This window comes from Eptesicus fuscus, chromosome 3 (genome assembly GCF_027574615.1).
Source record: "Eptesicus fuscus isolate TK198812 chromosome 3, DD_ASM_mEF_20220401, whole genome shotgun sequence".
Lineage (NCBI taxonomy): Eukaryota > Metazoa > Chordata > Mammalia > Chiroptera > Vespertilionidae > Eptesicus > Eptesicus fuscus.
In genome coordinates, this window is record NC_072475.1 from 109,404,990 (window position 1) to 109,420,200 (window position 15,211).

Below are 15,211 nucleotides of genomic sequence, written 5' to 3' on the forward strand. Positions count from 1 at the left end.
TTTGTATTTCGGCGGGGTCTGTTGTTATTTCTCCTCTTTCATTTCAGATTTTGTTTATTTGAATCCTCTCTCTTTGCTTCTTGGTGAGCCTATCTAGAGGTTCATCAATCTTGTTTATCCTTTCAAAGGACTAGCTCTTGGTTTTGTTGATCTTTTGTATTGTTTTTTTGGTCTCTATGTCATTTATCTCCGTTCTGAACTTTATTATTTCCTTTCTTCTGCTTACATTGGGCTTTTTTTGTTGCTCTCTTTCTAATTCTTTGAGTTGTAGGGTTAGGTAATTTATTACCATTGTTTCTTATTTTTTGCAGTAGGCTTGCAGAGCTATGAACTTCCCTCTCAGGTCTGCTTTCGCTGTGTCCCATAGATTTTGGATTGTTGTGTTTTCATTGTTGTTTGTTTCCATGATGTTTTTTATTTCTTCTTTGATCTCTCTGTTAACCCAGTCATTATTTCATAGCATGCTATTTAGTCTCCATGAGTTTGATTTTTTTGGATTGTTTTTATTGTACTTGATTTACAGTTTTATGCCACTGTGATCTGAGAAGGTGCTTGATATGATTTCTATCTTCTTGAATTTGAAGAGACTTTGCCTATTACCCAATATATGGTCTATCTTTGAAAATGAACCATGTGCACTATAGAAGAATGTATATTCTGTGGCTTTGAGGTGAAATGTTCTGAAGATGTCAATTAATTCCATCTGGTCTAGTGAGTCATTTAGGATTGATGTTTCTTTGCTGATTTTTTGTTTAGAGAATTTGTCCAATAGTGATAGTGGGATATTAAAGTACCCTACTATGATTGTATTGCTGTCAATCTCTCCCTTGATATCCTCCAGGAGTTTTTTTATGTATTTGGATGCTCCTATAATGGGTTTGCATATGTTTACCAGAGTTATTTTTTCTTGTTGGATTACTCCCTTTAGTATTATGAAGTGGCTTTCCTTATCTCTTTTTATGTCCTTCACTTTGAGATCTAATTTGTCAGATATAAATATTGCTACCCCAGCTTTTTTTTTTTCATTTCCATTCACCTGTTAAACATTTTTCCATCCCTTCACTCTCAGTCTGTGTGCTTTTTTTTTTTTTTTTTTTTTTTTTTCCTGCGGCGGGTTTCTTGTAGACAGTAGATATATGGGTCATCTTTTCTTATCCAATCCGTTACCCTATGTTTTTTGATTGGGGCTTTTAATCCATTTACATGTAAAGTTACTATTGATAGGTACTTGTTTGTCGCCATTTTTATTCTTTACCCCTGTGTTCCTTCTTCGCTTCCTATTCCTAATTTTTACAGCAGACCCTTTAGCATTTCTTCCATTCCTGATTCGGTGGTAATAAACTCCCTTAATCATTTTTGGTCTGTGAAGCTCCTGATTTCACCCTCCATTTTGATTGATAGCCCTGCTGAGTATAGTATTCTTAGATTCAGACCCTTCCTTTGCATGACTTTGTATATTTCATTACATTCCCTTCAGGCCTGATGTGTTTCTGTTGAGAAATCAGTCGCTAGTCTGATGGGGGATCCTTTGTAGGTAACTTTCTGTCTCTCTCTGGCCACTTTTAAGATTCTTACTTTGTCATTCATGTTTGCCAATTTAATTATAATGTGCATTGGCATCGATCTTTTGGGGTTCATTTTGTTTGGGACTCTGTGAGCTTCTTGGATTTGTGTGGGTTTTTTCTTCCCTATATCAGGGAAGTTTTCTGTCATTATTTCTTCAAACAAGTTTTCTATTCCTTGCTCAGTTTCCTCTCCTTCTGGTACCCCTATTATGTAGATGTTGTTTCATATCATGTTGTCCCAAAATTCCCTTAAGCTCTGCTCCTGCTTTTTAATTTTTTTTTTTCTTAGAAGCTGCCCTACTTGGGTATTTTTTCCTACCTTGTCTTCTAGCTCACTTATGCAGTCCTCTGCTTCTTCTAGTCTACTCTTGATGCTTTCTATTGAGTGCTTACAGCAGCGAAGTCGTTTTTCATTTCTTCTTGGTTCTTACACATATTGTCAAATTTGTCTCCCATTTTTTTCATCCACCTTATGACCATTTCTCTGAATTCTTTCTCTGACAGATTGCTTGCCTCCATTTCATTTACTTTCTTGTCTGGTGGTGCCTGCTTTTCTTTCATATGGGTGCTGTTTCTTTGTCTCCCCATGATCTCTCTTCTCTGGGTGTCTGGTTATGTAGTTCTCTCTCTCCTTATCCCACGGGAAATCTGACCTTTCTGTGAGGGAGTGTAGAGCTCCTCCGAATCCACATGGTTGTGCCACTTGGGGACTGGTGTTCTCGGGTTCTCAGCTGCTCTGTGGGTCAAATATTCAACTAATTCATTTCACTTCTGTCCGGAGTAATTAGCAAGTGCAACTTGCCAACTTGTTGATTGTTGCCAGAGACAGGCTTGCAGTATAGCTTTAAATGGCACTACAATAAGGTCAGGGTCTCAGCACACTTGATTTCTCTTAATTCTGATTCAGTTATGGAAGATTATATGTTTCTAGGAATTTATCCATTTAATCCAGATGTTTAAAATCTGTTTGCTTATAGTTGTTCATAATATTTTCTTACAACCCTTTGTATTACTTTAGTGTCAGTTTACATATCCGCATTAATTATTAATTTTATTTATTTGGAATGTTTCTTTTTTAATTTACATTTTTTATTGTTTAAAGTATTACATAAGTCTCATTTTTCCCCCATTGACCTCTCCCCAGTTGCCGCGACCCACCAGCACATGCTTTAATCCCCATCCACCCCATCTGTATTCATTGGTTACACTCATATGCGTGCATACAATATCTTTGGTTGATCTCTTACACCCTCACCCCCCACTTTTCCTCATAGATTGGACAGCATGTACGATGCTTCTATGACTCTGGTTCTATTTTTGTTCATCAGTTTATGTTGTTCATTATATTCCAAAAATGAGTGAGATCATGTGATATTTATCTTTCTCTGACTGGCTTATTTCGCTTAGCATAATGCTCTCCAGTTCCATCCATGCTGTTGCAAATGGTAAGAATCTCTTCTTTTTTACAGCAGCATGGTATTTCATTGTGTAGATGTACCACAGTTTTCTAATCCACTCATCTGCTAATGGGCACTTAGGCAGTTTCCAAATCTTAGCTATTGTAAATTGTGTTGCTATGAACATAGGGGTGCATATATCATTTCTGACTGGTATTTCTGTTTTCTTGGTATATAGTCATAGAAGTGGGATTACTGCGTTAAATGGAAGTTCCATTTTTAATTTTTTTTAAGGAAATGTCATACCGTTTTCCACCGTGGCTGCACTAGACAGCATTCCCACCAGCAATGAAGGAGGGTTCCTTTTTCTTCATATCCTCTCCAGTATTTGTCATTTGTTGATTTGATGATGATAGCCATTCTGACAGGTGTGAGATGGTACCTCATGGTTGTTTTGATTTGCATGTATCAGATGATTAGTGACTTTGAGCATGTTTTCCTGTCTCTTGACCTTCTGTATGTCTTCTTTCAAAATGTATCTATTAATGTCCTTTGCCCATTATTGATTGGATTGTTTATCTTCATTTATTAAGTTGTATGAGTCCCCTATAAATGTTGGAGATTAAAACCTTATCAGAGATAACATTGGCAAATATGTTCTCCCATGCAGTGCACTTTCTTGTTGTTTTGTTGATGGTTTCTTCTACTGTGCAGAAGCTTTCTATTTTGATGTACTAGTAGTCCCATTGGATTATTTTCTCCTTAGTTTCCATTGCCCTAGGATATGTAATGGTAAAGATATTGCTATGATAAATGTCTGCTATTTTGCTGCCTAGGGCTTCTTCTAGGATTTTTATAATTTCCCTCCTTACGTTTAAGTTCTTTATCCATTTTGAGATTTTTTGTGTATGGTGTAAGTTGCTGGTCTAGTTTCATGCTTTTTTGTGTGTGTATTTGTCCAATTTTCCCTAACACCATTTATTGAAGAGACTGTCTTGACTCCATTGTATGCTCTTGCCTCCTATGTCAAATGTTATTTGAGCACAATGGCTTGGGTTGATTTCTGTGTTCTCTGTTCTATTCCATTGGTCTAGATGTCTGTTCTTGTGCCAGTACCAGGATGTTTTGAGAACAGTGGCTTTGTAGTATAGCTTGATATCTGGTATTGTGATCCCTCCAACATTGTTCTTCTTTCTCAAAATTGCTACAGCTATTCTAGATCTTTTTTAATTCCAGATGAATTTTTGGAGAGTTTGTTCTAGGTTTTTGAAGTATGCCATTGATATTTTAATGGGGATTGTATTGAATCTATAAATTGCTTTGGGTAGTATGGACATTTTAATGATGTTGATTCTACCAGTCCATTAAAATGATATATTCTGTCATTTGTTTATGTCTTCCTCTATCTCTTTTTTCAGCATCCTGTAATTTTCTGAGTACAGGTCCTTTATCTCCTTGGTTAAATTTATTCCTAGGTATCTTAAGTTTTTTTGTTGCAATGGTAAATGAGGTGTTTTCTTTTTGTTTGTTTGTTTGTTTTTTAGTTTCTCTTTCTGTGCATCATTATTGGTGTATATAAAAGCCATAGATTTCTGGGTGTTAATTTTGTATCCTGCTATATTGCTGAATTCATTTATTAGTTATAGTAGTTTTTGATGGAATCTTTAGGATTTTCTACATACAATATCATGTCATCTGCAAATAATGACAATTTTACTTCTTTTCCAATTTGGATGCCGTTTATTTCTTCTTGTCTGATTGCTATGGCTAGCACTTCAGTACTATGTCAAATAGTAGTGGTGAATGTAGTCATCCTGTCTTGTTCCTGTTCTTAGGGAAAATTGTTTTAGTTTTTGCCCTTTGAGTATGATGTGGGCTTTAGGTATGTCATATATGGTTTTTATTATGTTGAGGTATGATCTTTCTATTTCCACTGTGCTGAGAGTTTTTATCAGGAAAGTGTGTTGGATTTTTTCAAAAGCCTTTTCTGAGTCAATTGATATGATCATGTGGTTGTTGTCTCTCAATTGGTTTATGTGATGTATCACATTTATTGATTTGTGGATATTGTACCAGCCTTGCATCCCTGGAATAAGTCCCACTTGGCCACGGTGTATGATCTTTCTAATGTAATGCTGGATCTGATTTGCTAGAATTTTGTTGAGGATTTTAGCATCTATGTTCATCAGGGATATTGGCCTGTAATTCTCTTTCTTTGTAGTGTCTTTATCTGGTTTGAGGATTAGGGTATTTCTGGCTTCATAGAAGGAGCTAGGAAGTATACCTACCTCTTGAATTCTTTGGAATTGTCTGAGAAGGATATGTTTTAGTTCTTCTTTGAATGTTTGGTAAAACTCCCTGTCTGGCCCTGGGCTTTTGTTTGTGGGGAGTTTTTTGATGACTCCACCAATTTCCTCCTTTGTTATTAGCCTGTTGAGATATTTTTTATTCTTCTTGATTGAGTTTTGGAAAGTCCTATTTTTCTAGGAATATGTCTATTTCCTCTAGGTTGTTAAGTTTGTTGGAATAGAGATGTTCATAGTATTTTTTTAAAATCTTTGATATTTCTTTGAGGTCTGTTGTTATTTCATCTCTTTCATTTCTGATTTTGTTTACTTGGGTCCTCTCTCCTTTTTAAAAAATATATATTTTTATTGATTTCAGAGAGAAAAGGAGAGCTGAGAGAGAGAGATAAAAACATTAATAATGAGAGAGAATCATTGACTGGCTGCCTCCTGCATGCCCCCTACTGGAGATTGAGCCCACAAGCCCCACATATGCCCTTTACCCTGGACCCTTCATTCTGCAGGCTGATGCTCTATCCACTGAACCAAACCAGCTAGGGCACTCTCTCTTTGCTTCTTGGTAAGCCAGGTTAGAGTTTCATCAATCTTGTGTATCCTTTCAAAGAACCAGCTCTTGGTTTCATTGTTCTTTTGTATTTGGTGGAGTGGGGGGGGGGAGGGTCTCTATTTCATTTATTTATGCTCTGATCTTTATTATTTCCTTCCTTCTGCTCACTCTGGGCTTTCCTTGTTGCTCTCTTTCTAATTATTTAAGGTGTAGAGTTATATAATTTATTACCAGTTTTTCTTGTTGTTTTTGTTTTGTGTGTGTGTGTGTGTTTTTTTTTTGAGGTAGGCCTGTAATACTATTAACTCCCCTCTCAGGACTGCTTTCACTGTCTTATAGGTTTTGGATTTTTGTGTTTTCATTCCCATTCATTTCTAGGATATTTTTAATTTCTTTTTTGACCTCTTTGGTAACCCAATAATTGTTTAATAGCATGCTATTCAGCCTCCAAGTGTTTGAATTTTGTGATAGTTTCTATTGTAGTTGATTTCTAATATTATGCCATTGTAGTCTGAGAAGATGCTTGATATGATTTCAATCCTCTTGAATTTGGAGAGACTTTGCCTGTGACCTAATATGTAGTCTATCTTTTAAAATGTACCATGGGCATTTGAGAAGAATGTATATTCTGTAGCTTTGGGGTAAAATCTTCTGAAGATGTCAATTAAGTCTATCTGATCTAGTGAGTCATCTGGGATTGCTGTTTCTTTGCTGATTTTTTTTTTTTTTTTTTTTGTCTACAGCATTTATTCAGTGATGTCAGTGGGGTATTCAAGTCCCCTACTATGATCATATTGCTCTCTTTCTCTCCCTTGATATCTTCCAGAAAGGTTTTTTTAAAATATATTTGGGTGCTCCTGCATTGAGTACATATATGTTTACCAGAGTTATATCCTCTTGTTGTATAGGTTCTTTTAGCATTATAAAGTGGCCTTCCTTATCGCTTTGGTCTTCCCTTTTAGGTCTGTTTTGTCAGATATAAGTATTGCTACCACAGCTGGGATTTTTTGTTTGTTTTTTTTTTTTTTTTCATTTCCATTTGCCTGAAAGTTATTTTTCCATCCCTTCACTATCAGTCTGTGTGAATCCTTTGTTCTTAGGTGGTTCTCTTGCAGACAGCAAATATATAGGTCATGTTTTCTTATTCATTCTTCCACTCAGTGCCTTTTGATTGGGGCATTTAGGCCATTTACATTTAAAGTTGTTATTGACAGGTACTTGTTTGTAACTATTTTTAATTTTTGTTCCTTTGTTCCTTCTTCCTTTTTTTTTTTTTTTTCATTTTCTTCTTTTTACAACAGTCCCTTTGGCATTTCTTGCATTGCTGGCTTGGTAGTGAAAATCTCCCTTAGCCTTTTTTTTTTTTTTGTAATTTTTTTTGTCTGTGAAGCTCCTTATTTTCCCTTCAATTTTGAATGATAACCTTGCTGGATAGAGTATTCTTGCATTCAGTCCCTTTCTTTGCATCACTTTGTATACTTCCTTCCATTTCATTTTGGCCTGTTGTGTTTCTGTTGAGAAATCATTTGATAATGGGAGATCCCTTGTAGGTAACTTTCTGTCTCTCTCTCTTGCAGCCTTTAAGATTCTCTCTTTGTTATTGTTTGCCATTGTAATTACAACATGTCCTGGTGTGGGCCTTTTTGTGTTCATCTTGTTTGGAACTCTCTCTGCTTGTGTGACTTTTTCGTCCCCAAAACAGGGAAGTTTTCTGACATTATTTCTTCAAATAGATTTGTAATCCTTCCTCCTCTTCTTGTCATTCTGGCACCCAACAACATATGTATGTTGCTTCATTTCATGTTTTCCCAAAACTTCTCATGCTCTCCTACCATCTTTTGATTTTTTTCCCTCCATTTGTAGTTCAGATTCAGTGTGTTTTGCTTTTCTGTCTTCCAATTTGATAATTTGGCATTCTGCTTCTCCTAGTCTACTGTTGAAAGCTTCCATATTTTTAATCAATCTTTATTGTTCAGATTATTACAGTTGTTCCTCTTTTTCCTGCCAGAGCTTCACTCCACCCGCTTCCCACACCACCCTCTGCCCTTACCCCCCACCCCACTGTCCTCATCCATAGATGTATGATTTTTGTCCAGGCTCTTCCTGCACTCCCACACCCCCTTGAATTGTCAGTCCACTTCCTTTCTATGCACCTGATTCTATTATATTCACCACTTTATTCTGTACTTCAGATTTTTTATTCACTTGATTTTTAGATTCACTTGTTGATAGATATGTATCTGTTGTCACTTTGTTGTTCATAATTTTTATATTTACCGTTTTCTTCTTCTTCCTCTTCTTAAAGAATACCCTTTCAGCATTTCATATAATACTGGTTTGGTGTTGATGAACTCCTTTAGCTTTTTCTTATCTGTGAAGCTCTTTATCTGAATGATAGCTTTGCTGGGTAGAGTAATCTTGGTTGTAGGTTCTTGCTATTCATCACTTTGAATATTTCTTGCCACTCCCTTCTGGCCTACATAGTTTCTGTGAAGAAATCAGCTGACAGTCATATGGGTACTCCCTTGTAGGTAACTAACTGTTTTTCTCTTGCTGCTTTTAAGATTCTGCCTTTTGCCTTTGGCATTTTAATTATGATGTGTCTTGGTGTGGTCCTCTTTGGATTCCTTTTGTTTGGGGTTCTCTGCACTTCCTGGACTTGTAAGTCTATTTATTTCACCAGATAGGGGAAGTTTTCTGTCATTATTCCTTCAAATAGGTTTTCAATATCTTGTTCTCTCTCTTCTTCTGGCACCCCCATAATTCAGATGTTTGTACGCTTGAAGTTGTCCCAGAGGCTCCTTACACTATCTTCATATTTTTGGATTCTTTTTTCTTTTTGCTTTTCTGATTGGGTATTTTTTTCTTCTTCGTATTTCAAATCTTTGACTTGATTCTTGGGATCCTCTAGTCTGCTGTTGGATCTCTGTATATTATTCTTTATATCAGTCAGGTAGGCATGTGTATGCTTAATTTCTAATTTGTCCTTTTTCATTTCCTTGAGGGTCTCACTAAATTTCTCAGAGGTTTCTAGAAGATTATTGCATAACCTTATAACCATGGTTTTGAACTCTATATCCAGTAGTTTGCTTTCCTCCTTTTCTTTCATTTGTGATCTGTTTCTTTGTCTCTGCATTTTGGCTGCTTCCCTGTGTTGATAGAGTGGCTTTTTTTGCTATAGTGTCCTCAGTGGTTGAGCCTCCCTAATTACCTGAGGTGGACACTCTTGGTGCACCCCTTTGTGGGCTTTGTGCACAGTCTTGGTGTAGTTAAGCCTTGATTTTTGTTGGTATCACTTGGAGGAATTGACCTCTAGGCCAATTGGCTGTGAGGATCAGTTGTGCCTATGATGGGAGAACTTCTGTGCTGGAGACACCCTTATGGGGCAAGGCTTGCTTCAGTGGGGCTTTGCCGCTCACTGAGTCTGCTCCCTGAGTGTGTCTCTTATGGAGCTGAAGAGTTGTAATCTTGATGGTCTCACTCTAACCATTGCGTACACTGGCTCTTAGATCTCCAAGGAGGTGCAAAGTCAGCCACCACCTGAGGCCACCCAGCAGGAGCTACAGAGAGATCTGCAGATTCCTCCTCTTTGTTTGGGGTTTGGAGGTGCCCAGATGAGGTCCATCTGTTAAGCAATGCAAGCTGCTGTGGAGCCTTGGGCCTTATTTTAGAAGCTCTGGGCCTCTCTGACCCAGCTGCAGTATGTTAGGTTTTAGATTGCAAAGGGCCAGGACATTCATATGCAAAAGCCGCTGCACACAGCTTGGGTGGGGTTGTAAATTCGGTGGGCCGGGGTTTCAGGGAATCACCAGGGTGAAGCAAACAGCAATGTCTAACCATCAGCCCTGCCTCGAAGAGTTTCCCAGGTCTCTGTGCCCCACTGCACCGTGCAGGAACAATGATCGTTGCAAGCACCTCTGAGAGAAAGCCACCCTTGTGTTCTGGCCCAATGCCAGACAGTCCAAATTCTCCCCTTATGAGTCTGGGTCCCCAGAGTCTTGCCCAGAATTGGAGTTCAGAGCAGTTGGGAGCTTGTGTCTCCATCCAGATTGAAAAAGACTACAATGTAGTCAGTTGCCAGCCCCTTTCCATGCGTGCCTCTGTACCTCTACACTTCACTGCCGCACCTCCACACCTCCACCCTAACTCAGTGTGTTTTTTTCTTTCCTTCTAGTTGTGTAATTTCCACTCAGCCAGCTTTCCCATGCTTCTGGATGATATCCATTTTGTCTTTTAGTTGTAATTTTGAGGTGGTTGTGTGAGGCAGCAAGTTCAGGTGTTTACCTATGCTGCCATCTTGGTTTCTCCTCCATATTGTTTTTTATTGTAGCTATACCACTCTTTGTTTCCTCCTGATTCTTACAAAGGTTGTTGATTTTCTCATCCACCCAGCTTATGAACTGTATGACCATTAAGCTGAATTATTTTCTGACATATTGCATTCCTCCATTTCATTTAGTTCCTTTTCTGACAATTCCTCCTTTCCTTTCCTTTTGGGGGGGGGGTGTTCTGTCTCCCCATTTTTGCTCTCACCGAAGGATCTAGGTGTCAAGTTGCACAGGGCCTATGGCTGCAACAATGGGCTTGGTGGTGGGTTGCTTTATAGTTGGCAGCAGCTGCTCCTCAGGTGGTCACAGGGCAGCTGCTACTCAGGTGGTCTCGGGGCAGTGCTCCTTGTGCATTCTCAGGACAGTTGACTGTGAAGCTCAACTCCAACCATGGCATGCAAGCTGCTGTGCAGGTGTTGACCATGAAAACTGTAATTCCTAGTAGTGTTTGGTTCTGCCAAGATTTACCTTTGGAAATGTTGTCTGTGAAGCTTATTGGATCTTGCTCTGATGTTGTCTAAAGTTGGGTGTGTTTGTTGTGGGATCTTTAGAGGGACTGTGGTGCAGGTCAGTGTAAGATGCTGTTTGTTCCTGGCCCATGTCAACCTCTTTGGAGATACAAGTGATCCACAGTTTGTGGCTGCTTCTCCTGGACTTGTGTATATTCAGAAAGGGCCAAGTTGTGCACCAAAGACAGCTTTTATCATCACTGGCTCAGGGACAGATCAGCAAAAGTCCCAAGGCATCCTAAGATTCACCTCTGCCTACCTTCACCTATGGGCTGCCTGTTTGGCTTAGTCACTGAAAGAGCCACTGGGGGAGTTAAAAGAGTAGGACTAGTGGATGTCTTATGAGTGAAAGTTGCTAGTCAAGCTTTAGGGAAGGTTCTGGGTGTGGTTCCTATCTTAGAGCCACACAACTCAGTCTGTCCTGGATTTTGCCCCAACCTTTGCAGTGTGAAGCCACTAGGAATTTGGATAGAGGTAGAGATTCTAAAGCCTGGGGTTTGGGTCTGCTAGAAGCTGGAAGGGTAGTTTCATCAAATCTACCAGTCAAGTTTATGGGAAAGTGACCCCCTCCTCAAAACTGGACAATTCAGTCTCTATAATCCCCTGAGTCATCCCAGACTTGTACACCCTGGCTAAGGCAGATGACTCCTCAGTAAGGCCTTTGCTCTGCAGGGCAGGGTTAGAAGGAGTCCAGAGGGTGGGGAAATTGCTTTCTCTCAGGCTGATGCCATACTGAGAAGAGTCATCCACCCAAGAAGATGAAGTCCAAAGTGAGTTCCTGCTCAGCACAGGGGCCCTGGTGGCTGTACCTCCAGCTCCCTCCCTAGAGCCACAACCCTCAGACTCTCTTCAGGTAAATCTTAGTTTGCTCCACCCTTCTTCCCTGGATGGAGCTCTGGGTTAGTTGTTGCAAATGAAATTTTTAAGAGGGTGCCTATGTATACAGCACATTCTGTCTCTTTTTAGTGGACAGAAACCTGTTGTTTTTCACAGCCAGGTGTTATATAGGTGCCTCTTCTTGGTTCTGGAGCTCTGGGCTATGGAGCCTGGCTTCTGGTTTAGAACCCATGCTTCTCAGGGGGAACTTCCCTCCCCCTACCCCACCCTCAGCTGAGGTATCCCTCTGGAACCTCAGATACCACCCATGGGAGTGGGGCCAGCCCTTTTCACATCTCTGTCCTTTATATCAGACTTGATGTGGCTTCTTTTGTAAATCCTTACTTCTAAGATTCCAGAATATGTAATATTAAAGGAAAATGCTTACAATATTATATTAAGTAAAAAAAAAAATACAAAGTTTGACATTGCATCAATAGATTTTTTAAATTGTATAAATAATGTAATTTCAACTAAATATGAATATATGTATCCTATACATTGTAACTATATATGTGCAGATGTGTGTATTTGTTTGTGAGAAAAAATGATATCAAAATGGATGGGGGTGGGTGTGGGTGGATGGGGAGTGATTAACTGGGGAACTCATATGCATATATACAGAGCCTGTGGACATAGATAGTGGAGTGGTGAAAGCCTAGGAGTGGTGGGTGCAAAGTAGAGGGGGTCAATGGGGAAAAAAAAAGAGGGAACATCTGTAATACTTTCAACAATAAAGATACATTTTAAAAAATAATAAAAATAATTTTTAAAAATGGCAACATGGTTTCTCCAGTGATAGGATCCTGAATGCTTATTTTCTAAATTAGCATTTATTACTATTGTAATTTAGAATACAATGTAGTAGGTAGCACTTTAGAGAAGTTTTAATTTTTTGAGGCATAAAAAGTCCAGATGAGCTAATGATACATAGTATCACTCCAGTCAGATTTTGAAGGATGAATGGGCATTTTCCAGGTAGACAAGAGAACAAGTGTATTTAGGTAGGTGGAGAAGCATGAGAAAATCCATAGAGATGTAAAAGCATATTGCATATTTAAAACAGTATTCCAAAGACTAGAGAATGTGTTGATATCTCCTTCTCTATAGTCCTTCCTAGCATAATGATTCCTATATATCCTTCAAGGTTTTTCTAAAAATTCATCACCTATGGGCCATGGCCATCTCTGAATGTATCACAGCTCTCCAGTCTCTATTCCATTACACTTGGACCATGCCACCACATAATATATTCGTATAGTAGCCTCTGTGCCTGGCTGAATCACACACATTTGTTTTCTACAACTATTTGCTTTCCTCCATACTCATGGGTTGCATGGGTTGTTTCTAGATAGTAGCTTAGATAATGAACAATTAACACTATATCTCTTACCCAAACCCGTATACACACACTTAGATCTTTCCTGTAAATATGTATCATTCTCAGTGATATAAAAGGACCATGAAAACAAAACCAGCATCAGGCCTAGAAAACTGTTTTCCTACTTTCAATATGTTCCATATTCAATATAACTTCATTAAAAAATACAAATTATCTGCTTTCTAAATTTGCTAGTTATTTTAGCAAAACTTCATTTTATGATCCTATTTCTCATCTTTGCAACATGAGTTAATGCATAATGAAGACTTAAATGTGTTTGAACACATAACAAATATGTGATGAGTAGGATCAAGTCATCTTCAATGGTTCATTGACTCCAAGTCAGTACAACCGCTATTTTTTTTCTATTCCATACAACTGTTAAGCAGATCTTAATTTTGATATTACTGAGGGGCTTGGGGGATGGAAACATTACTGACCTGGGAAGTAGGGAACTCTGATTCTAGTCCTGACTTTGATAACTAGCTGTGGGATTTTGGGAAAGGTCCTGAACTACTCCTGCTTTTAACTTCCTCATTTCAAAAATGAAGCCCTTCGATTAATTTATTTAACAAGTTCCTCTGACTCTGAGATTCAAGCTCTATAATGGAAAATTCTTTGCAAGTTTACCTTAACTCTGTATCTCATTTTGCCCATTTGCAAGTTGACCTTTAACATCCCTTCCAATGCTGCCATCAACTTTTACATGTTATTAACTGTGACACATGAGATAAAAAAAAAAAAACGTGAATACTGCTAAATATTGATATGAAGCCAGCTTTCTCAAACACTAGAAAAAAGTCACTCTAGACAAAATGTTTATAGGTCTAGAAATGCATTACATTTTAGTCACTTAAAAGATGTCTTATTATATTACAGTGGAAGTTTTGTCTTCTCTCTAGACTAGATTAGTGAGCTACATCATTAGATTTCTTATTATATTCATGACCTACACATAAGGCATCTGAGCAATTATTGTAATATTATTTGCAATAATGTAAACAAAGCTGATAACAATATCTAAATATTCATTGACATTTTACTGAGATACTAGCTTTCAAGTAATAAATGCACTACCTTCTTAGATAAATCAGTGTGTGAACTATGAAGTGCACTTCAGCAATTATTAAAACCATATAAAACATTAATCACTGAACCACATGCAAAGATAGGTTCCCACATCCCCCAACCAAAAACAAACAAACAAACAAACAAAAAACAATGGTGACCTTCCCTTTGTGAGCCAGCTTTGTTTTTTTAAGGGTTAAAATGAATTCAAATGATGAAAATAAATTCAACATAATATAAAATCACAACAAATACTAAAATAGTTAAAATATTCTTTAAAAACTAGCAAAATAATAGTTTCTCCTACAATATTCCAAATACTTTAATCCATGTGAGACATATAAAGTTTGAGTGATTCCCAGGACCAGGTATAGAAACCAATTAACTAAATTGACTACACACATTGATATAATTTAGGCAAAGATTATAAAATAATTTTATCTTCTTTGAAGTGGCAGTACTTGTTTTTTCAAGAAAATCACAGTGCTGAGAGATTTTAAAATATCACAGAGTAGGAGGATGCTGCACGGACATGCTTCCAGGAACAAGCTGGAATTACAATTGAAATATGGAAAGGCTTCCTGAATAATCAACAGAAAACTCCCAGGAGAGAACCCTGATACCCAAGGACCAATGGTGGAGACCACAGAAAGACTAGTAGGAGAGGCAGAGGCATGAAAAGGCTGGCTGGGCACCCACAGACAGCAACTGAAGTCCCAGAGAGATATTTCAGCTGTGTGTTGGGGGGTTGGAGGGTGCCACTGAGAACTCTGGGATCTAATCCCGAAGCTGGGCTCCCCAGCAGAGAGCTCCAAACAGAGGAGGGTATCCACAGAACTGTGAAAAGCAGTGGAGTGCTGTCTGGCAGGGAGTGGCAGCTGAAAGCTTGGGCACTCTCTTTAAGGGCCAACACAAAAAAATTCCCTGTGGAGCCACCCACCTTGTGCTCTGGCAGAGGGAGGGTGAAGTGAACTGGAGCTATGAGAGAAGAACCCAGGACTAGGGACTCGGGGATAGAGCTCAGAAGGCAGACACCCTAAGTTTCCTGGGCTGAGTCATTCCCTCACACATCGGAGGACATGGTTCCCACATAGACATCTGCCTTGCCTGAGGGGAAGACAGTCGACACACCCTATTGGAAAACACCTTGCACTGAGGCCATTAAGAGATTAAAAGTAACAATTAGCCTCCAGGCAGAAGCAACTGCCCCACCTGTTGAAAAAACTCACCACAC